We start from the raw sequence: 24984 nt of genomic DNA on the forward strand, positions 1-24984 counted from the left end.
CAACCTAGTCTTCAGACAACAATCTCCCAAAAGCAAATCCATCCCTATCTGCTATTGATTAAATCATCCTGAACCAGTTGGATAAGCAACAAGTGCCATCTTTCTAAGATCAAGCTAATTGTCCCCTGTGTCTCCCTAATTGAACTCACAGAAATTAGCAGCTGCCGTTTTTACTCAATACAGGACATCCAGACCTAAGTTCACTTAAATGTTGTTACTGACATTCTGATGGAAAATCATATGTTCCAAACTTCGTTAAATACGACTATCCACTAAGCATGGAATTTCCTATTTTTTCTGTAAATTCTGTGGCTTTTTTCTATTTTCTAGTATTTCCCTTCTGAAACTAGCACCCAAAGGGCTTTTCTGTGCATTTTCATTTCCCTTATAAGGTCAATGCACAAGTTAAATTTTGAATTTCTTAAGAAAATTCTACAGAGAGATTTTCTCTTCCATTCCTCTGCTATTCCAGGCAACTATTGAGAGCAAAGTCCTCAAGCTTGGACTATCTTGAGGCAGTACAACATCAGTAAAAAAAATGCTCTCAATGTGATTGCTCCATACCCAATCATTCACTTAGCCTCTTCTGCAGAATTTATTTCTAAATATCTTTCTCTAATCTTGATCCTTAGGCCTCCGTCTTATAATTTCATATTACCCTCTTTGAAATCTACTCACATGGTGTTGATACTCTACAAATTTTCCATCTCTCTGTTCTTCCTCCCAGACTCTGATGCTGAGAGATACACCATCCCAAAATGATGTTCCAAGACCATTTGCATCTCAACAAGGAAATGATACAAAACAATGCCCTTCCTATTCCTGTTTTTGGCTATTCAGTCCTAACCCAACTCATGCAGATCTAGAAAGTTAGCACCCCTTTGTGCCATTCGTGGGCATTTTTCTCACAGAGCTGTCCCCTAAGTAGGACTGTGGGACTGTGCCTGAACTCCATTGAGATTATGACACTGGAAGGTGCCTGACTTAGAAAGACTCAAAATTTTCTACCTAAATCCAGCTCCACCTACTTCATCACTGTAACTTTCCATTGGAAAAGGTTGGCCTAGCTACATATCACTCCTGTAAAGGCTCACAACTAAATCTTCAATTCCACAGGATATATGGATCCTGTGAAGCTCCAGGGATGCCTCTGTATTCAAGGGAATGGACTGTAATTAGAGATATCCAGATCACACACCTTCCATGAAAGAATGAACCATTGTCACCTTAGACAACTCCACCTCTCTGGTCTACTTTTGTTCTTCTAATACCACACCTCATTCTACCATGTATTTATGGCAAACCTAGTCTACTCACAACCTGGGACAAGTCAATAGAGTCTTGTGTTAGTCTGGAGGCTCGAGGTAAAGTAAGTGAATCTGACTCCAGAGTAAAATATTCACCTCTCTCCAATGCGAAGACTTGAAGGGCTATGTATAAACAGGTCTCTAATCACTCCATATTTCCATTTGGATGTATTTCTCCAAGTTCCTGTACATACATCTGCTGCTAGAGAATTAAATGATGAAATATGAAACTCTAGGGGCCAGCCCCGTGGCATGGTGGATGGGTTCAGTGCACTCTACTTTGAAGGCCCAGGCTTGTGGGTTCAGATCCCAAGTGTGGACCTACAACATTCATCAGCCATGCTGTGGCAGTGACCCACATACAAAATAAAGGAAGATCAGCACAGTGTAGATTGATTACATGCAAAGTAGACAATTTTGCACCAGGATTTATTCATCTCTATTTTAAAGAGAAAAACAAGAGAAAGACTTTATTCCTATAGTGACTTTCTCTCTGGATATATTGTTTTCCTGGTGGGATTGGGATGGGTCTGACACGACTCCTTGGCTTCTATATGCCAAGCCATCTGGTCTCCATCACACTTGGAGGAAGGATTTCCTTGTTCAGCATTGTTTATGCCATCACACTGATCCCAATAGCCAGACCTGACTATACAGATTGGCTAATAAACCTTGAAGAGCCTGTGTTCTAAGGCAAAGGTGGAAAGTGATGAGATGCATGGGACTTGGGTGCTGGGAAACTGCTCATGTCCGCTACTCAGTCTTCTCACCAGCTGCCTAACCCAACAGATACATCTTTCTTAGGAGGCATCAGAGACTCATATGTCCACATCCTGTGGTTTCTGAACCCCGAACACCCCACATTTGATTTCCAATTTTGAAAACAAAAGATTCTGGCTTTGGGCCAGTTCACAGCAGATGTGGGTCACAACCGCCAACAACCCAGGAAGCATCCACCAAGACAGGGCATGAGAATCAACTTCTTAGAAATTCTCGTATTTGTGATCCATCAATCATCTAACAAATGCTCAAAGAGAGAGACTGGGTGACCTTCTCCTGAGAATCTTCCAGGATTTAATGCTTCCTGCTGGGAATTAAGAAGGCTGAGTTTGGGGCCAGCCCCATGGCCGAATGGTTAAGTTCACATGCTCCACTTTGGCCACCCGTGTTTTTGCCTGTGCAGATCCTGGGCGCAGACCTAGCACCGCTCATCAAGCCATGCTGCGGCAGCATCACACATAGCAGAGCCAGAAGGACCTACAAATAGAATATACAACTACGTACTGGGGGCTTTTGGAAGAAGAAGAAAATATGTATATATTGGCAACAGATGTTAGCTCAGGTGCCAATCTTAAAAAAAAAAAAAGGCTGAGTTCATCAATAAGATTTAAGAAGGCTGAGAATGAAGGGAATTAATTGAAAGTAGGTATTACAACTTTACGTGTACTTAGGAAAACTTGCAAATCTATTCAAAGCTTTGACGTAATGCCTCCCTATGTCACTGACCTTGCCCATCTCTGAATCCCACGTGGTGATCATACACTGGAAAAGCTTTCAAAGCCATGAGCAGCAGGACCCTTTCTCCCTGCACATGGAGGGCAATGGCAATGGGGATTTCTGCTGATGAGAATATCATTGCTGGGGCCAGCCCCATGGCTGAGTGGTTAAGTTTGTGTGCTCCGCTTCGGCAGCCCAGGGTTTCACCTGTTCGGATCCTGGGTGTGGACATGGCACTGCTCATCAAGCCATGCTGAGGAGGTGTCCCACATAGCACAACCAGAGGCACTCACAGCTAGAATGTACAGCTATGTACTAGAGGGCTTGGGGGAAAAGAAGGAAAAAAATGAAGATTAGCAACCCATGTTAGCTCAGGTGCCCATCATTAATTAAAAAAAAATGTATATATATCATTGCTAGTTTATGCCAGGCCTTGCAAGGATGTTCTCATACAGACATTGTCTATAAGAGATTGTACCCTGGCTTTCCCTAAGTCTATAGATTTATTTTACTATTTTCTGCCCCAAGAAAATCCTCCTTACTGTGTACTGCCTACTTAGTAAAGTTAAGAAAGATAGGAAGGGCAGGGACAAAGTGTGAAGAGAGAAACGAAGGCAGTCACACCAGAGAAAATCCTGTTGTGGCCTCAGAGTATTTATCACTTGAATTGATATTAACCTGATCTCTCAGAAAATATAAAGACCAGTATTTGGATGTGTGTTTTCTTTGGGTCTTTGAAAGAAAGTGTGAAAATTTAAGGAGTTAAGAATCCTTGAATCCTGCAGAATCCTCCAAAAAAAAAAAAAAAAAAAGTGGTTCACTGTGCCTAGAATAATCCAAACTCTTGGTAATAGCTCAGGGAGGCTGCCAGCTGCCAGCCCTCTGCAAACCATAAACTAGGTCGTCCGGGGCTCCCATTCTCATCTTTCTGTGCCCATTCCTTGGACCCCCTCCCCATCACAGCCTTCATATTCTTTTGTTCTCTTCCCAACAAAACCTGACATCAAGAAATTATGTGAAACCAATTCATAGTATTTACTGAGTGAAAATAGATGGATACTTTAGCTTTTCTGAGGTTGGGGTGGGAGGGAGGGACATTGTAATTTAATAGAGATGATGCCATAAGCTAAAGACTAAAGCCAGGGCAGAATTACCAAAGCTTAAGGAATTTTACCCAAAATGAAAGATGGAGCTTTGTTCTCTCTTAATTTGGAGGTTCAATGTGGATCATTCAAGGAGAGTCTGGAGTCTTCCAGAGAAGTCACTTCTCTTCCTGTGTCCAGGAAGAGGCCCAGCTGGAGCTCAGAGCCAAAGAGATCGTTAACCTGCATGTGAAGAGAGGCCTGCAGCAAAGGGAAGAAACAGGGACAATGGGGGAAAAAAAAAAAAAAAAAAAACCCTGATACCTGAGAAAAAAGATTTCGTTTCAATACCAGGAATAGATTTGTAACAGTGAAAGTCATTGAGCAGTGACATAAACATCCCTGTCAGAGAAGTTCAGGTAGATGACCACACTGGAAAGGTTGTGTACATTGTACGGAAGCTAGAACTCAATGACTTCAGCTCTTTTCCTCCCTGAAATTAATTATAAAATTCTGTGTTGAAAGGAAATCAGGATTTCCACAATAAAGCAACCCAGTTATTTTCCATATTCCTTCCTAGTTTTCTTTTCTAATGTATAGATTATCACATACTCTGTATATGTAATCATTATTAAATTCTATATACGTGTGTATCTTTTTTAACATTATGCAATAAATTCTCTACGTTATTTGATACTTTTCCTAACTAGTATTTTTTTAATCCTTTTTTTTTTTTTTTTTTTTTGCTGAGGAAGATTCAAACTGAGCTAACATCTGTTGCCAATCTTCCTCTTTTTTTCATGTAAGCTGCCACCATAGCATGGCCACTAACAGCCTAGCAGTGTGAGTCTGCTCACAGGAATCAAACTGGGGCACTGAACTTAACCACTAGGCCACCAGGGCTGGCCCTCTTAATTAGTATTTTTAATGAGCTACAGTAATACTGTATCCAGGAACATACCATACTATACCTAATCAGTTCTCTTATGACTTAGAATTGAGGCATCTTCTACATTTTTCCTATTATAAAAATTGCTGTGGGGGCTGCCCAGTGGCACAGAGGTTAAGTTCACACTTTCCACTTCGGCAGCCCAGGGTTCACCAGTTCGGATCCCAAGTGCGGACCTAAACACTGCTTGTCATAAACCATGCTGTGGCAGGCGTCCTACATACAAAGCAGAGAAAGATGGGCACGGATGTTAGCTCAGGGTCAGTCTTTCTCAACAAAAAAAGAGGAGGATTGGCGGCAGATGTTAGCTCATGGCTAGGCTTCCTCAAAAAAGAAAAATTGCAGGCCGGCCTGGTGGTGCAGCAGTTAAGTGCACACATTCCGATTTGGCAGCCCGGGGTTCGCTGGTTCGGATCCCTGGTGCAGACATGGCACCACTTGGCAAGCCATTCTGCGGCAGGCATCCCACATATAAAGTAGAGGAAGACGGGGATGGATGCTAGCTCAGGGCCAGTCTTCCTCAGCAAAAAGAGGAGGATTAGCAGCAGTTAGCTCAGGGCTAATCTTCCTCAAAAAGAAAAAAAAGAAAGGAAAATTGCTATTATCAACATAGCTGTGCTTATAAATTTTTCATTATTTAAAGTTATCACATATGTATATGAGGAAATTATATATATAAAAGCTTTATATATACTTAATATATGTATATAACCTGACGTAAGCCCTCGTTTCCTCAAATAGAAGCTTAAATTAAAGTTTTTGGCCAACTTGAACACGTAAACCCTTAAGATTGTACATGAAATAGTCAAATTCTACTTCAAAATTGTTTTATATTTTAATTTAGTTACACATACATATTTAAAATCACATATTATATAAAATAGTACATTAATTCTGAAATGCTGCCTTTTTCCATTCTAATAGTTCATAAATTTTATTCAAATTCTGCACAAGCATTTCAAATCAATGTATTTGTCATCAATAGAGCTGCTTTTTTTAATCTTCACAAATGTTCCTGGAGCATATCAAACTCACTTGTGTCTCCGTTGTCTGAATTATAGCACATTATGAATCCATATATGAAGCTGTCACTAAAGCATTTTTGAACCACAATACCCATTCACAAAATATTAAACTGTTGTTTTGACTTTTATCTTGTAAGTGAATATTCATGATGTCCACAACAAGACATTTCCTTTAAAAGATTTATTTAAACAAATTTGAACAGTTATAATTTCGAAGGCGTGCTCCCAAGAGTAGTTACCACATTTTTGTTAAATTCCTTAGTCCTCTTCTTCACTAATCTCATCAGCTGACTTCCATAAGTATCTGTGAACTAGCATTGATTGAGATCATCCCAGGTTACTGGGTCTTCAATAAACTGTGCTTAATTGTGCAAAATAAGACTGCATGAAAGCATTGTAATATTGCTTCTTGTAATTTTTGTAAGGAATCAAATGTAAGGGGACACTGTCTTCTCTGAGGATAATAAACTTTGCTTTATATTCAAACATCAGTAGTATTTTCTCACAGTCAATTCACCAAAGGAGAGATATTTGCCATAACTAATGTAAATAGTTTCAACCTCTTGCTATTAACTAATTGACTCCCAATAAAAGTATAGCAATTTATATTGTTACCAATATCTTGCCAGCACTAGGAACATCACTTTTTCTGACAAAAGCAGTGCCTAAATATATCTCAAAAAAATAGTTTGTTAATGCTTTATTTACATTTTTTATTACCAGAGGGTTAAAACATTTTTTCAAGTTTGTTGATCAATAAGTGAATTCATTTGTTTTCCCATTGTCTATTAATTTTTTAGGTTTTTAGCATTTTACGTAGTGATTTGTGTGATTGTAATAATTTCATACCTCTGAGTTTTATAGCATTTAACCACAATAACAGCATTGGTGAGAGGAGATTTCTGAGGTATTCTGATGGCAGAGGGTGGTGATGGCTAAATGCCAAGGAAGGGGAAAAAAGAAGAGGGATTTTCCTACTGCTGTGTTTCACCGTGACTACAGTATCACGTAGGTGGAAGTGCATTAAACCTTTTTTGAAAGACACGCAGCTGTGATCCACTCTGTGTGTCTCAGCATCAGGAGGAGTCTTCTGAGTGTCATGGACAAGTAATACATGAGCTTTCTTGCCCCCTGACTCCTCCCTTTCGGGATTTATTCCATGTTGTCTATGGCAATGGTTTCAGAAAGTGAACAAGGATCACTAAAGTCATCAGAAATAAATAATCCCAACCACACATTTTAATAATGCAAATATGCCAAGGGCAATGTAAAAGGAAATATCGCGGCAGAAGTAAAGGGGATGAAACTAAAAATGACTGTGAACCTGTGTAATGGGTCACACACTAGTATATGGTGAACCAAGTAGGGAAACCAACGTCTGTCTAGTTTAATTAATTGCTCCTTTCAAAGAGCTCAGTGCCTAGTACAAAACAAAACAAGTGTTTGGAAAGCGGTTGCTGTGAATTGAATTCCATCTCATTGGAGTATGACATGCTTACAGAGTTCTTTTTTTTAAAATAATATCTTTCTAAAGGCCGTAACTAGAAACAGATTTACAAGGTGAAACTGTGTCACTGAATCCCCAAATTCTAACAGTTCATGTGTCTTGTTCTGATGATAAAACTATCCAATTAGGGAGTAGAGATGGCAAGAAGGCCATTGTTAAGTAGCACTGGACAAATGCCCTGAGACGTGATGAAGAGTACAGACTCTTCACAGAGAAAACCTGAGTTATCAGAAAGTCACAAGTAAGTAAACAGATGGTGGCAGGGAAAATATTGTCGGGTAGAGATAGCTGGGAAGAGCTCCTAGATGTGAATCTTGAGTTGGTCCTTGAAGATGGTGAAGACCTAGCATGACTGGGAATATTATGTCAGAGTCAGGAATCTCCCTCTCTGACCTAATGTCACCAAGCAGTCTCCTCATCCAGAGCAAAGGCATAGTTTATCCCTTCCCACTTACTCTACGTGTTTTTTGAAAGATATTTCCTGGGAACTAAGCAATATTTCTGTTCACTTCAGAGGATCAATCAATATTAATACCATCGACCTGAGAACTTATGTGTCCTGGGTTCTCTTTCGTTTTTCTCTTGACCCTGCGTATGTTGATCCAAGAGCACAGGGATTAATCCCTTCATCCTGGGATTACAATCCCCAGTTACCACACCAAGTCCAGTTGCGCTTTTTAAGTACAGAAAGGCAAAAGCAATGTACAGGGGAAGAAATGCACAGGCTTCCTCGCAGGGTGTTCAAAATAACTAGGCTTCTGGATTAAAGGATAGAATACATTAACTCATTCACAATAAAATCAGAAAATTCCATTTTCAGGGAATATAAACAATTCTCATAGATAACACTTCTAATGAAATTCTCATTTTTAGTGCAGAAATGGAGCATATCATCCTTGAATTGCGTATTTTCTAAAAGAGCAGACTCTTTTAGGAATAAACGTTTCAGCATGTGGTGATGAGTTCATAACATTTCTTTCTCGTATAGCAGACTGGAGGCACTCACAGTTACAGAAAGAGGAAATATAACCAACTTCCTGCTTCTCACAAGAGATCATGAAGAAAAAAATTCAAAGCCATTTTAAAAAGTTTTAATTAAGCATTTTAAGGTCTCGGATTACTTGCAAGTTGCAATAGAAAGATGTAACTTTTCAAAAGAAAGATGTTTCTGTCACTGTCTTATCCTAATGATTGGTCTTAGCCTCATCTAGTCATTATGTCCATCTTAACACAATGCAGGATGCAGGACACAGCACCACATACAGTGTTCCTGCCAAAAATAAATAAATAAATAACCTAATCAGATCTCCAGTTCTAATAGGAGACAAGGGAGCCGGAAGAACAACTTAAGGATACTACAAAGAAACATCTAGACAAATCCAGAAGGTGAGACATTCTACAGGACAACAGAGCAGTCCCTTCAGTAATAAACGTGATGAAAAGAAGAAAAAAAAATGCAGTGGAAGAGAACTATTACACATTAAAGAAACTTAAATGATATAGCAGCCAAATTAAATATATAGTCTTTAATTGGATTCTTGTTGTAAGAACCATCTGTAAAAGACACTTTTGAAAGAATCAGGAAAATTTGACTGTAGACTGGTTATTAAATGATTTTAGGGAATTGTTAATTTCGTTAGGTGGGAAGCAGTATTATAGTTACGTAGAAAAATATTTTTATCTTTTAAAAATGCATGCCAAGGTGTTTAGGAATGAATAATCATAATGTTTGCAATTTATTGTTAAGTACCCGACCAAAATAAGCAGCAAATATGGTAAACATTAATGATGGTTAAATCTACATGATGAGTCTACAGATACTGATTCTATTAATTTCTTTTTTTGGAATGTCCCAAAACTTTATACTAAAATGTTTTGTAAAGTTTTCATTTTTAAGTGGCCAAGAAGACTTAATCAAGTCTAAACAGTGAAAAAGTTAAATGTAATATCTTCCTGGAAAATTAGCATACTTTCCTAAAGACTACTGCTCCACTCAAAGAACTCCCTGCATCTGAAGGCATGTAAACAAATGAAAACTGTGCGTTCATAGGACATACTTCCAAGACCACAGTGAACACTGATGCTAACTATATGGTGAAATAAATAAGAAAACCACTAATGGTGATGTTGCACATTTTGTATTATTCTTATTCAAGACATAGGCATAAGAGAGGTATCTTAAAATCACTACCTTTCAAGATCTGACATAATGATAGTAGTTCAAAATCAAGCCTTCCACTTGTGGGGCAGGGGAGGTGGTTCCAGACTTCCATGGATGCTCCAATGAACTCCCATCAGTTGATTGTCAAGCTCTCTTCTCCCTCAGGTGGGTGAGCATCATAGAGAAGGTACGAGAAGGTTTTGACAAAAGTCAAAGTGTGTCAGGGTCCCATAAATGTGGAGAACTTATCAAGTTTATCCATTCTTGGGGCCTTATATGGGTCTCAGTTCAAAAGCCTGGTCTCTTTTAATTCCTGTCCAGTTGCTTAGTATGTTATTTGACCCATTAACATATCAAGTCATATTGTTCTTTTATTTCTCTTTATGGTTTTGTCAAAACCTCAAGTTACCATACCAACTACCTGTCACTTAAACAAGTAAACATTATGTTTAATGGACAGGTGGAAGTATTGCCACAGAAATGTAGTATGGGTACTGAAGGTGATGTAGTCAGACTCATGGCCTTCACTGAGCCCTTGCTCTGTCACCAAAGCACAGTCATCATGGATCCAGCATCTGACCCCCAGAGTACAACCAAGAACAAGACACCAGAGGAACACGACCATGGTCCTTGACTCTAGAGACTCCAACCAAAGCCTGCGGGCCAATATCATAATGTTTACAGAAATGGAGGCTGCTGCTCATAAAGGCTCCTGACCACTTATTCTTTCATCAGTCAAGAATATGATACAAATGATCTGTTAATCACTAGGAAACAAGTAGAAAGTGGTGAAGCAGTGGGGAGAGCCTGGGCTTCACTGCAGCCATTGCAGCTTCAGCCTCACAAATAACATAGATTTAAAACAATAGTTCTCAAATGATGGTCCATGGACCTCTAGGGGCTCCAAGATATTTTCAGGGAGTTGATGAAGTCAAAACCATTTTCTCAGTAATGCCAAAATGTTATTTGCCTTTTGCATTGTGTTGACATTTGCACTGATGGTACAAAAGCAATGATGGGTTAAACTGCTGGCACCTTAGCATGAATCAAGGCAGTGGCATCAATTCTGTATTAATAATCATTGCATTATTCACTGCCACATATTTCCAGGGGAAAAAAAAGCACGTTCACTAAAACATGCTATTGACTATATTAGTTTGTGTGCACTGTCATAACAAAATACCACATACTAGGTGACAAACAACAGAAATTGATTTTCTCCTAGTTCTGAGGCTGGAAGTCCAAGATCAAGGTGCCCACAAAATTGGTTTCTCCTGAGGCCTCTCTCCATGGCTTGCAGATTACCACCTTCTCACTGTGTCCACACATGATCTTTCCTTTGCGCTTGCACAACCCTGGTGTCTCTTATCTTTGTGTGTAAAAAGTTCCTCTTCTTATGAGGATTTCAGTCCAACTGGATAGTATTCACCCTAAGGGTGGATCCTAATCTAATCCAAAAGACCTCATTTTAACTGAATTATCTCTCTAAAGGTGCTATCTTCAAATATAGTCACATTCTGAGGTCCTTGGGGTGAGGAATTCGAAGTACAAATTTGGGGAGGACACAATTCAGTCCATAACATTGACAAAGCAGTAAAAACTATTAATGTTATTAAATCTCAACTCTTACGTATATGTCTTTTTAATATTCTGTATGACAAAAGGGGAAATAAACTTAAAGAACTTGTGCTGCCTTCCAAATTATGGTAGTTATCTCAAGGAAAACATTTGTGCAATTGTTTGAGTTGCAAGCTGAACTAGCCACTTTTTACATGAAACACCAGTTTTGCTTGGAAGAATGACTGACAGACAAACCATGGTTATTCATGCTTGTGTGTTTCGAAGGCATCTTCTTGAAAGTGAATGAACTGAGCCTGCCACATGAAGAAAAACAACTCATAGTTGTTGCTAAAGACAAAAATCTAAGCTTTAGGCAAAAATTAGAGTTTAAGAAAACTTATATCTTCCCCCATGAGCTGGATAGCTCCCCAGTATTTAAATACTTTTCTGACTTCAAAATATTGGTGGTGATATTAACTACTGTGATATTTTGATATAGTATAATGAAATGTGTCAACACGTGGAAGTTGCCTAACTCAGTGAACCAATTATTTCCCAAGTGACCAAAGAATAATGTTGCAAAACCATGCTTGGGTAAAACTTCCATCCAAAATTCAACAAAGACCAATGGATTTTAATGTCACAGAATATGAAAAGTTTATTAACATCTTACATTGCAACTAACATCTCTTTATGAACTCCATATCTATGTAAGACCAGGTTTTTGTCATATATTTCAATCAAACCAACATATTGCCATAGATACAATGCATAAACAGACATGAGAATTCAGTTGTATTCTAATAATCAAGCTCTTTCCTAAAAGATGTCTGAAGGCTATGATCAAACACCCCCAGTATCTCCCTTCCTTGTCTCCACTACCTGATGATTTTTAGATGCTCCTACCTGTGCATGATTTGAGTTTCTCCAAGAGTGGCATTCTCCTTTGAATACTCTACAATTTAGGTGTAACTCACAAAAAATACATATCAATACAAGGTTCATGGAGTGGAAATAAATAAAGCTAGCTCAAAGTTGAAATCCAAAATATTCCAATCCTGGAAGATACTCTTGTCTAATTTCAATTTCATTTCTTGGCTTTGTATCCCATAAATTTTCTCAAGGTACTCTGAGCCTCCAAACATGAGACCTGGACCCAGACAGGACTGTACAAAACCATGGTAAACCCAGTCCCCACACACTGTTCCTACCTCTGTTCCTCCCTGAGAATGAGCTTACCTGGCACTGAGAACATGGCCTGGCCTCCTTCCAGGAAGAACTGAACTTCAGGACACGCCTGCCCTGTGCTTGTCCCTCCCCCTTCCCACAGAGGAGGATCTCACACAACAGTGGAAATCCATACAGAGAAAAAATTCCAGGCTGCTCAGGCCACTCTATGGCCACCTCAGGAAAGGAGGTCACTCTTCATGGTGGGACTGAGAGGATACCCAGAGACACTTTCAAATAATAAATGTCAGAATAAAAAGCAAAAGAAGACTGAGTATTTGCCCAGTGTATTAAATAATATCACTGGCCTAGGATTAGGATGCTTGATTTCTTGTATGTCCCTTTGAAGTATGTTGCCTTGGCCAAGTTGTGAAATCTCTCTGGATCTTTCTAGACTCTTTCATCTGAACACCCAAGGGAGTGAATATATGATCCTTGGAGTCTCTCCCAGCCTGGGAATTCTAGAACTCCTCTGCAGAGGCACAATTGATCCTTGATTACTCATGTTCGTGAAAAGAATGTGATTTGAATACTCCAAATAAGTAGGCAACATGAGACTCATTTCTACTCAGCTTTAGAATACATTTCGTGGTATGAAGCAAATCACAACAAATTTATCTTCCCAACCATGCCTAACTCAGGCTAATGTTAAAAATCAATTTGTTTGCAACTGCTGGTGCTGTGCTCCACTAAACCAATGAGAGGTAGTATTCCATAAAGCAGCCTGGTGCCAGAGAAAGAGCATGGGACTAGGAGTTGAGAAGATGTGAGTTCTGGCCAATGCTCTCTCAGTTTCTAGCTTATCCTCTCTGAACATAAGATACCACATCTTTAAAATGGAATCAGAAGACAATTTCTGAGTATTCACCAAGTCAGGCACTGTGCTGTATGATTTACAGAGATGAACAAGAGAAATCCCTTCTCTCAAGGGTCTCTGCCTACTGAAGAAGAGAGAAAAAGGGATTTGAGTGCAATGAAAGAGGTGAGCCCTGGAAGCCAAGACATTCAGGGACGGGGTGGGCACCTAACCCAGTCTAGACTTGAGCCATTGTAAGGGAGGAAGACAATTCCTCTGCCCTCTAGGCCCTTCTGGCTGGTCCAAGAATTAAATTAACATGAGACAGAATAATGATAGATATGAAACAAAATTTAGTAACCTGTACACATGGGAGAAACCCCATGTATAATAACATGCATACATAGGAAAACTGAGTAACTCACCAGAAAAGCCAAAGCCACCACCTTAAATACCATCTTCAGCTAAAGACAATGGAGTGTGGTGGGTAGTGGTTTGGGTCTTCAAAGAGGAAGAAGACAATTTACATGGAGACAAAATGCAAATGTTTGATAAACAAGTGTTTGCACAGCCATATATAGGCAAAGCTTTGATTAAAAAAAGCGCTTGTTGGTGCCTTTGTATCACACCTACTTTAAATTATACTATGGTTATCTCATGGTATCAGCTTCTTCCTGGACTAATTCTTTCAGGCAGCTAGGAGGAAAGCCAAAATTTCTTTCAGAGTTTTTTGTTCTTAAAAATAATCAAGCCAAGGAGACACATTTTGGGGTGACCAATTCTGATCCCCCACACTCCCACCTTTGAAACTTTAAGAGGTTTCACAGTCCAGAAGCTGAGTTGATAGATTGTTCCATGTCACTGAATAGGTCTTTTAGTGCTGATAATAATTCAGTTAAATTCATTTCAGAAGGTGGTGATGCAGGTAGGCTCTCAAAGCTGGGCTTATATTGTGTAAGCAAGCAATCAGGTATTTAATAAAAAGCATTTCTATGGGAAAAAAAAGAAAAATAAGGTTAATGGTTGGAGCAAATTATAAACCTGTTTCTGAGTCCAGGGGACAGTCAGTCAAGAAGATTTCTAGATGTCAGTTTTGAAGCATCTTTTGCATTTTGAAATGTCTCTGATGATGTCATCGGGTGTTCAGGCATCCTTTTGAGCGGCTTACACAGTAGCAGACATGAATCTCTTAAGTTTACATCATGTTCTCCAGCTTCAGCTTGTAGAGCTTCAGGAACAAGGGTATTTTCAGTTCTTAACAATTCCAAATGAAAATGATGGAAAAAATTGAAAACATTAGTTTGGAGATTTTTAACCAGATATTTCAGGAGACTAGAAGAATTTAGGACCCAGTGCAGTTTGCAGATATGAAACAAAACCTCAAGGACAATTTACAGAACTAGAATCGAATATTCATAAATGTGTGTGATAGCTTCTACTGAAACATAACTTTTCACTTTAAAATCACCTTCATTTTTAACTAAGATAGCTAAATTAAGACTAACTGGTTTGTAAAATGTCTAGTTTCAATCAACTTGGCCCAATTATTTACACAAGGACAGCAAGAATAGCAATTGATTATCTAGGCTCTGTTAAGTATGCTTTGCTAGAACTTTTCATAAGGAATCTCAGATTGAACTTTATAGGCCTCTCAAGGCCAGGACAGCAAACCCAAGAACTTATCATCAGACTGGCTGTAATATCTTAGATTTGGGTGAATTCCTCTCTTCTCTTAAGGTTCCCCCAAAATATCCTGGGGTTTTTTTGTATCTACCTGAAAGGCGACCTTCTTTACTCACCTAGTAAGTTTGTTGGGAACCCTGTGCTTTATTTCACCAAGTGGCTTTCCAAGTGGCTTGAATTCACAAAGTCAACCTTTATTCCTCAAAAGCTGTCTGGTCATATCTGAGTCTGTGTATGTTTCTCTCAAATATGACATTCCAGTCAAAGCTTTGGGAATATAACCAATGTTTCCAATTGTGTCCTGCTATAAGGAGAATGGACGCTTATTGAACTTAAACAAATAACTGTATTGTCATGAAAATATGAATATTTATTCACTAGGAGTTCCCAAATTCTGGAGGGATCAGGTAGGGAGAAAAAGATAAATGTTTCAATTCTGCTTGCAAAATAATAATTTACCAAATTGCTATAAGTCATAGTTAGCTTCAGAGAAAAGAGAAAAAGTTTTCCTTAAATCTGAAGAAACAAAACATTTAAAAAATTATCAATATTGTAAATTAAAAGTCATAAAATTTATAATCATCCTCATCAGTTCATTTAGTCCCATGTAATCATCTCTTCATCTTGATCTTATGTTAGCTGAGTCATGAAGTTATTAGTTTTTACATTAGAGTTCTGCAATTTCAGATCCAGTTTAGTTTTGTTATCTGAAAGTTGATCAGAAACCTGTATTCTAGAGTAAGCATCAGTGTCCTTTCCACAAATCTTTTTGAAGATGAAACACTTGCAAAAGCATCAGAGTAAGACAATAAATATCTGTAAATTACAAACAACTTAAAAATGGCAATCAACAAAGAAATTTAGTTATGTCTATGAGATACAACACTTTAAGATAATAAGTAGAATTATGACTGATAACCAAGACAGATCAGAATTTTAGGAATGTTATGTAATTTTTAAAACACATCAATAACATTTACCCATACAATATCATAGGTCCCTATGAAATAGCACTTAGTTATCCACTTAACCAAAGTGACAACAGAAGATGTTAAAGGCAAACATAGAGAAAAGTCCTTAACAGAGAGACCTCAGCTTTTTTGAAGAGAGGAAATTATTTTGACAAAACATAGATTTATTTGTCTTTTATGTAGATTTACTCAAAAATAAAGAAAACATTTTATAACCTCTTTTCCAAGAGTAGACTAGAAGTTTAAGAAAATTATCCTTTTAAGAGTGAGAAAAAAGCAAATTCTAATTTTGCACCAGTTTACTTTGATAATAAAACTCATCAGGAGTCTGCCCAGTGGCATAGTGGTTAAGTTTGCAGTCTGCTTCAGTGGCCCAGGGTTCGTCAGTTCAGATCCTGGGCATTGACCTACCTGCCACTCATCAAATCATGCTATGGGGGCATCCTATATTGAGAACCAGGGGGAAGTCAGCTTGGGGCCAATCTTCCAAGCAAAAACAAAAACAAATACTCATCTACTTAAGTAAATTCATTTTAATCTTACTCAACTTGACCATGCACAAAACTCTTAGAATTTTCATTTTCAAAAATTTTTTAATCTTTTTAACAAATAAAAATATCTGTATTTTTTATACCTTTTTTATTGAAAACATACATCTTACTCTTCTTTAGTGCTAAGATGTTTTCCTTATCAAATTTTAGTGAAAACTAAGAAGTAAGCAATTATGAACTTTTTGTTGTTGTTGAGAGGAAGGTTGGCCCTGGGCTAAAATCTGTGCCAATATCCTTCCATTTTATGTGTGATGCCACCACAGTGTAACTTAACAGGCAGTGTCAGATCCATGCTCGGGATCAGAACCTGCGAACCCTAGATCAATGAAAGAGAGCGTATGAACTTAACCACTACACCACTGGGCTGGCCCCAATTATGAACTTTTCTTACATTAGCATTCTGTGGCTTCACAAGCTTATAAGCACTTTTTATAATTTCTAGAAACATGCTGCTTCACAGTACAACCTTTAATAAAATACAAGGCATGTTTACTAATAGACTCACACAGTTTTTTGGTTTTTCTGTTATAAGAAGCCAAAAGTAGGTAAACTTGTATTTAATAATTAATGTCTAATATTTTATCTCATTTAGAGATGATCTAGATAATCAATGAATTTTTCTGATTTAATTTAACTAAACGAAACTTCCAAGTTTTCAAGTTACCAAAGAGAATTTGGAAGTTATTTTAAATACACATGCCACAAACTATAATCGTTGCTAAAAGTTTATCTGTAAACTTTTATCTCACTTACATCTATATCACTTGCTCCCAACAATATGTTTAGATTACCCATCAAAACTTTATGAGACATTAGACAAAATCAGTTAGTTTTAAAGCTATTATTTTGCTGACAAATTTGTCACAGGGATAACATGAGCTTTTTTGACTAGTAAAACCAGGCTGCATGTCTGCATCAAAGCCAAATACTGACAACTCTGAGGACATATGTACTTCAATCAAACCAACAAACTTAAACAAGCTTTCATTTACCAAAGATTATTTTATATCATGGTAACATGAAAGACGTTTGGATTATTTTCTATCACATTTAGAAATAATTTATATAAATGCTTACTTTAAGCCAATTAAGCAGAGCTCTTAATTTTGGCCATACCCTCCAGAGGCAAAATATCACATATATATAACATACATATCGACACATTTACACAAAGACTCCACAACTACTGTTTAAAATTTCAGAGTAATGTGCCACACCTTTAAAATTCCTCACAAAGCATTTAATGGAGGCCCTCTTTCTAAGTGTAAAAGTTAACTCTGGACCAATTTACTTTGGAGTGTGGAGGAGGTTTATTGTCGTTTTTTTTAGCACCTGATAACAGCCTCTAGTTTTTATCTCGTATGCTGTGCACTTGGGCAACTCTATCTATGTCCTTTAGCATGTTTAATTAACATTGTCTGAAGGGCAGATTTGTATGCTGTCTTACAATCAGGGAAGGGAAACATTCCCCAGTGAGACACCAAGTGTATCCCCACAACACCATTTCTAATACAATCATGCAAAAGAGATGCAGTCACTTCACATAAAGCCCATCAATGTAACAATTTTCCTACAAAATTGCATCTGAATTTCATCAACTCCTATATCTCTAATCATAGCTTTCATTAGGACTTTATCAATAGGTCTTGGTCTTATAATTTTGGATAGGGGAAGCTTTCCCAGCCAGACATAAAGTCCATTTCCAAAGCATGCTCAAAAAGTTGATATAACCACTTCATATGATATTAGCCTAAAAATTTCTAACTTTATAATTTTATCAACACTTACACTTTTACATTTTCTCAATTTAATTGTATTTTGAGTCAGTGTCTTAAGGCTAGTCATTTTTTTTTGTACTTCCTTTTTAATTGGGTCTTTCCATAGGTACCAATAAAATGATTAAGATGAGAGCTTTCTAAAAAAATTTTTTTCAATTTAGAAGGTTTTTTAATTTAAATGATCCATTGTCTGGCCACATTGATCAGTAGGATCTTAATAGTGACTCAAACCAATAAGACTTGATAGCTTAACTACGGACACGAGAGGCATACACAAAAGAGAGTGCAAAAGAAGCAGCCATCACAAGATCCAGAAAGTTCACTCCCAAAAATAGTCTAAGAAGGTAAAGACCTTCATTGAACAGATAGTTAGTACCAGCATTAACAAGCAACAAAGTGTGAGGCAACAAAGGCCCCTACTGAAAGCACCTGGGACCCCTTAAGACAAACTCTCCTGATTGCTGACAGAGCCAGACAAAGAGAATACATCTCAGAACCCCAGTCTACTTGACTGGCTGCCAAGGTGCACACTTGTATAGGCATCCTCCAGATGGGAGACCAGAAAGGCCACAAGGCCAAACACTCAAGATGTAGAACAAGACAAAACAAAAAACTTGACCTTATATGCACCCTAACAGTTTTAGCTAAACTTTGGGTCTCTTTGAGGCAGACTAATACCTAGGAGAGAGGTGTAATGGGGAGAGGGTTATGCGTTGTTTTATAGAGTATCTCATTGCATGGAAATTTTCTTGACACTATTGGGGGACCTGTGTCATCTACCCCATTCCATGACCAACTTATCCTATCATGGGAGTATTCCTGATGTGGCAAGTGCCCCAATGGCTCTTAACTACTTGACCCAGGCCCATAAAATTTATGCAGTCTTTGGCTTCCAACATGCCCTTAGCAGCAGCTTTCACTTTGTGCACATATTCTCACACAACAGGCTTATAGAGATGCCTGCATCTTGCCCTGTGGTTTTTCCTTTTTATGAGCACTCAAACCTAATTTCCCAGAGTTGCTGAGTCCAAGAACCTAGCATCACCAATATTTCCTCCTGTTAATCTAAATTTAGAAAAGGGAAGAAAATTCACCACCCTTGCATCCACCAGACTCTGTAGGCAGAGGTTTGGAAGACTGCTGTGGTAAGAACTCTTACCTTCTGTTAGCTCTTGTCAGAGGTCCAGGATCTCTCAGTTGCAGTAGTCCAGGAGTGAGCAGCATCCAGCCAGTTAAGTTTTATCCCACCTTCATCAGGAAAGTGAAGGGAAGGAAGACAATTCCTCTACCCTCTGGGTTCTTCTGGCTGGTCCAAGAACTAAATTGACATGAAACAGAATAGGAGGAGAAAGTCAAACAAGGTATAATAATCTGTATACAAGGGAGAAACCAGGAAAACTGAGTAACGGCCAGAATGTCTAAAACCACCACCTTAAATACTATGTTTAATGAAAGACAAAGGAGGATGTTGGGGGTAGTGGTTTGGGTCTTCAAAAGGGAGGAAGACAATTTACATGAAGATAAAAATACAAACGTTTGTTAAACAAGAGCTTTCAGGGCAACCAATAGGCAAAACTTTGATAAAAATAGGCTTGTTGGTGCCTATCACATCTACTTTACATTATACTATGGTTATCTTATGGTATCAGTTCCTTTCTGGAACAGGCCTATCTTAAATTCTTTCAGGAAGTTAGGGGGAAAGTCAAAGATTTTTCAGAATCTTGTTTTTAAAAATAATCAAGCCAAAGAGACACATTTTGGGGCAGCCAATTCTGATCCCCCACACCATCATTAAGGACGTCCCAGGGAAGTCAACAGCTAAGCTAAGACCAGAAAATTAACAGGATCTTAGGAGGTGGTTAAGACCAAATTGGGAGATAGAAGAAGTAAAGGGCATCTCAGACAAAACAATCACACAGCAAAGGCAAAGAGGTTTGAAAGAACATGGAGCCTTCAGGAAGCAAGTAGTTCGATGCAGCTGAGTTTAAGGGAACAAGTGGAAAAGTACAAGATGTAGGCATGGGAGGTATGTGAAAGACCATGTTCCATATCATTTTATCTTGAAGACAATGGGAGCCACCAAAAATTTTAAGCATATAATTTCATACTTGTAGTCCCTCCTAGGGTTAGCATGAATATGAATCGGCTATTTCTGCAATGATTATGATCTATAACAAACAATCTCAAAATTTCAGTTGCTTACAACATCAAACATATATTATTTTTGCTCATTGGTCTACAGGCCAGCTGGACTTGGCTTCAAGAATGTTGGTGGAAATCCATTATGGGATTCCTCTTGGAGCCTTAGCTTGGATCTGGCACACTGTGACTTCTAACCACATTCTCTGGATCAAAGAATGGCCAAACCCCAAAGTCAATGGAGTGGGCTGAATACTCTTCCTGTAGTAGGAGGCCCTGCAAAGTCATGTGACAAAGCACGTGGAGGTGCACTCCTGTTGCAGAGAGAGAGTGAAATTTGGGAACCACAGCAGCTGTATTCTCATCAGGATTCATCATCCCAACTCTCTAACACAGCCACAGGATTGTAAGATTCACTGTCCCACATCCACAGGATTGCGTAGTTTAAGTTTTGGTATTACCCAAGATTTTAATTGCCTTTTCATTCCCAACTTTGTGTTCCTAAAACTTGTTCTATTCAAACCAGTTTCTGATGGCTGCCATCTGATGTACATCTGATGGTGTAGATCTGTACACCAGCGCCAAGAGGGAGTCAATGAGTCTTACAGGGGTTAATCAGAAGCTTAATTTATTATTCAACACAGTAACCACCCACCTCTTGCCATTTCAAAGACTAGCACCTAAAACCAGCTATACTCAAGAGACCAAGTTACAATTCTTCATTCTCATCCCACCCTCCCCATGAGGCCTACATTGTCCTGCTTTCCTCCCTAAGCCATCCCCTGTTACATTGTTTGTTACTGAGACCATAGCGTTTCTTCTTCTCCTCTTTTCCTATTTGTCTTTTGGTTTTTTAATCAGCAAAAGAGTGTTAGAGTCTACATGGAGATGAAGTTTCTTAGAGTTTTGGGGGCAGGCATGCAGTTGTATGTAGGGTGGGAATGAATCATCACAAAGATTATAAGTAAAATTATGATAAAATTGTGATCCATTAAGCCATGGATTTGGATAAGATCCTCCAGAGAAAGTGTGAAGTTCAATCTTTTTTCAATCCTGCTCCCTTCGGATAACAACAACAAAATTCACACTCTAAGGATTAACATTTAATAAGGTCACTTTCCGTGAGCCTTGTGTATGACTTTGTTTTCACGGTGATAAACACAAAAATCAAAGGCGAATCAACACCAGTGTCTTGGTTCTCTCAGAGGAGAGTTTTCAAAAAGGGGATGCCTATGTCAAAATTTAGAGGTCAAACAAGAACATAAATGAAAAAGCATCAGTAGAATTTGTCAGGAGCCACTGTCTCTAGTTGCACAGATTGCACCTTGCACATGGGTGCTCGGCCAAGGGGACAGTGGGGCTAAAGTGTAGCCTGTTCTTTGCCTACCAAGCTGAAGCCCTAGTGTGGAGGAGTCTCAACAGGAGAAGGAAGAGCATTATTGGGCACACAAAGATGCCACCTCATTGCCAAGCTTGAACCCTTAGGGCTGCCTCTGCTTTCCCCCAGCAGAGTGGCCTTTTCTAAACCACACAAAGCACCATATGGGCTACTGGCCCTGAATTTAGCAACAAGGGAGTCAATGGAGAGGATAAAATTTTAACTTATGTGAAAACCTTTGTGAACTACATAACACTGCTCAGGTGTAAAGTGGGGCAGGCAGAGGTGATTCTGAAGATGAGCAGGTGACAGGAGAAGCTACACTGACCACAAACATTTTCTGCCTAACCCACAGCATGTAGAATCCCCTTGAGACATTTGGATAGCTGACAAACTCCTCTATGGAAACCATGTGAGAGTAGACTGGCCAGAAAGACAGATGGGAGTGGATGTGATGATTTCTGAAAGTTCATTCTAGTCACAAAATGCAGGGTAGATCTAGCCAGTGGGGAAGAGCTTCAGACAGAAGCACCTGGGCGAGTCTATCCTGACCTAACTGCGGAAACCCTTTGATCTTGCTGCAGCTTGACTTGGAGAAAACATCCGGCCCCAGGGGTTCTCAAAGCCCATACAGGAAAAAATGAAGGGGAGGTTTTTGTAAAACTCACTAGCACTGTGACTGGGGTATACGAGAGCACAGTGTTACAAAACCCACAGAGACCTATACAAAAACTGTAAGGATGAAGTGGCATTTCCCTGGGAAATTCTCAGCCTGGCTACCATGCCCCAGGGGATGAACATAGCAGGTAGCCATTCCTCCTTCCTCAGTGGTCCAGAAAGGGTGCCAGGAAGTTGACCCAAGCAGAAGAAGTGACCTCTAGCGGCTCGCCCATGTGTGAAACTGGCAATTCAACATGTTATAGACACATTTGAGGACTACAAAAAGATGTTTCTTTAAAAATCATTCTTTAACTTGCTTCATCTTGATTCTGTTGTAAAAGAGAGTTGTATGTGTGATCTCATTTGGAATTCCTGAATCCAAATCTCTAGAGACATTTGCCTGAATGCTTCGCTTTGCTGTTGGGTAGATGAACTTAAAGACAGATTCATTGGTTTTTACGCAATCACAAGCCATAATGGTTCATTCTAATGCTGACTATACTGTGAATCACCCATACCTGATCGGTGCTTCACATCCCCCTGTCGCCTCCTGTTATCCACATGTTAACTGCCCTTAAGGCAGCACTGGTTAACTGCGAGGGCCTTGACTCTAGGATAGTCATGGATCCAAGACCCATCCCCTTGGTGATGCCAGTTTTCCAAGACTAGGAGTTAGGTGTGGGGTCTAGGAGGGGAGAACAAGCTAAAACCATAGAAAACAACAATTCAGAAAACTTTGTGAAATGTACTGGACTCGAAACGCTCACCACAGGAATATGTGCTCCAAACTACTCCTAGGACAACAACCTCCCAGAAGCAAATCCATCTCTATCAGCAACTGATTAAATCACCATGGACCAGATGGATAAAAACAAGTGTCCACTTGCTAAGGACAGACTGATTATCCCCTGTGTATCCCTAATTGAACTCAGACATATTACTCCATAGCTAGTCATCACTTAGTGTCTTCTGCAGAATTTATTTCTACATATTTTTCTCCAATCTTGATTATTTGGCCTCCACTTTATAAAATCATACTTTCCTCTTTGAAATCTACTCACAGTGTTGATACTCTACAAACTTTCCACCTCTCAGTTCTTCCTCCAAGCCTCCATCGCACTGAGCCCTACACCTTCCCAAAATTATTTTCTGAGACTATTTGCATCTCAACAAAGAAATGATGTAAAGCAGTTCTGTTCCTATTCCTGTTTTTTGCTTCTCAGTCCTAACCCAAACATGCTGACCTGTAAACCCCCTGCACTATTTCTGGGCATTTTTCTTGGAGATCTGTCCCATGAGCAGAATTTTGGGACTGAGCCTGAGCTCCACTGATAATATGCCACTTGAAGGTGCCTCACTCAGAAAGACTCAAAAGTTTCTACCTAAATCCAGGTCCAGCTACTTCATCACTGTAATTTTCCATTGGAAAAGGTTGGGCTATCTACATATCACTCCTGTAAAAACTGACAACTGAATCTTTGATTCTACAAGATAGATGGATCCTATGAAGTCCCAGAACAAATGCTTGAATGCCTTTGCATTCAAGGGAATCGACTGTAATGGAAGCTATCCAGATCACATGCATTTGATGAAAGAAAGAAACTGTCACCTTAGACAACTCCAACTCTCTGGTTTCCTTTTTTCTCCTGATACCACATCTCATTCTACCATGTATTTATGGCAGACCTAGTCTACTCACAACCTGACACAAGTCAACAGAGTCTCATGTCAGTTTGGAGGCTCTAGATAAAGTAAGTGAATCTGACTCCAAAGTAAAATTTTCCCCTGTCTCCAATGCAAAGACTCAAAGGGCTATGTATAAACAGGTCTCTAATCACCCCATATTTCCATTTGGATGTATTTCTCCCAGTTCCTGTACATTGTTTCTGCATAGAGAATTCAGTGATGAAAATTGAAACTCTATCCTACACACACAAATAAACTCAACTATCAGTGCAGATTGATTGTATGGAAAGGAAACAATTTTGCACCAGGATTTATTCACCTCTATTTCAATGAGAAAAACAAGAGAGAGACTCTCTTCCTACAATGACTTTCTCTCTGGATATATTGTTTGCCAGGAGGGCTTAGGATGGTTCTGCCATGGCTCTTTGGCTTCCATACCACAAGCCATATGATCTCCACCACATCTGGGGGAGGGGCCTCCTTGTTCAACATTGTTTATGCCATCATACTGATCCCAGTAGCCAGACCTGACTATATATTGGCGAATTAACCTGGAAGACCCATGTTCTAAAACAGAGATGGAAAGTGATGAGATGAGTGGGAGCTGGGTGCTGGGAAACTGCTCATGTACGCTGTTGACTCAGTCTCTTCGCCAGCTGCCTAATCCAACAGATGCATCTTTCTTATGAGGCACCAGAGACCAAGAATCTTCACATCCTGTGTTTCCTGTTCCCTTAACACCCCACATTTGATTTCCAATTCAGAACACAAAAGCTGCTGGCTTTGGGCCAGTTCTCAGCAGACGTGGGTCACAACCGCCAACGACCCAGGAAGCATCCACCAAGGCAAGGGCATGAGAATCAGCTTCTTAGAAATTTCAGTACTTGTGATCCATCAATCATCTAACACATGCTGAAAGAGAGAGATGAGAGACTTTCTCCAGAGCGTCTTCAAGGATTTAATGCTTCCTATTGGGAAGTAAGAAGGTTGACTTTACCGCTAAGATTTAAGAAGCCTGAGAGTTAAG

At 39.1% G+C, this 24984-nt stretch overlaps 1 long non-coding RNA gene and 1 gene segment (V, D, J or C); one reads left to right on the plus strand and one right to left on the minus strand.

The window, feature by feature from the left end:
* Nucleotides 1-24984, plus strand: part of LOC103543748 (T cell receptor alpha chain MC.7.G5-like) — a 440107-nt gene that overhangs the window by 299117 nt on the left and 116006 nt on the right.
* LOC139077692 (uncharacterized) overlaps nt 9898-24984 on the minus strand; it is a 101034-nt gene continuing 85947 nt past the window's right edge. Inside the window, exons 2-3 of one of the 2 annotated variants that reach the window (XR_011530199.1) lie at nt 19254-19412; nt 9898-14101 (exon numbers count right to left, since the gene is read on the minus strand). This is a non-coding gene — a long non-coding RNA (uncharacterized lncRNA). Of the gene's footprint in view, nt 14366-19253; nt 19413-24984 lie in introns of both variants that reach the window. The other variant, XR_011530198.1, reaches the window with a different exon arrangement.

Source organism: Equus przewalskii, chromosome 1 (genome assembly GCF_037783145.1).
Source record: "Equus przewalskii isolate Varuska chromosome 1, EquPr2, whole genome shotgun sequence".
NCBI classification, from domain to species: Eukaryota; Metazoa; Chordata; class Mammalia; order Perissodactyla; family Equidae; genus Equus; species Equus przewalskii.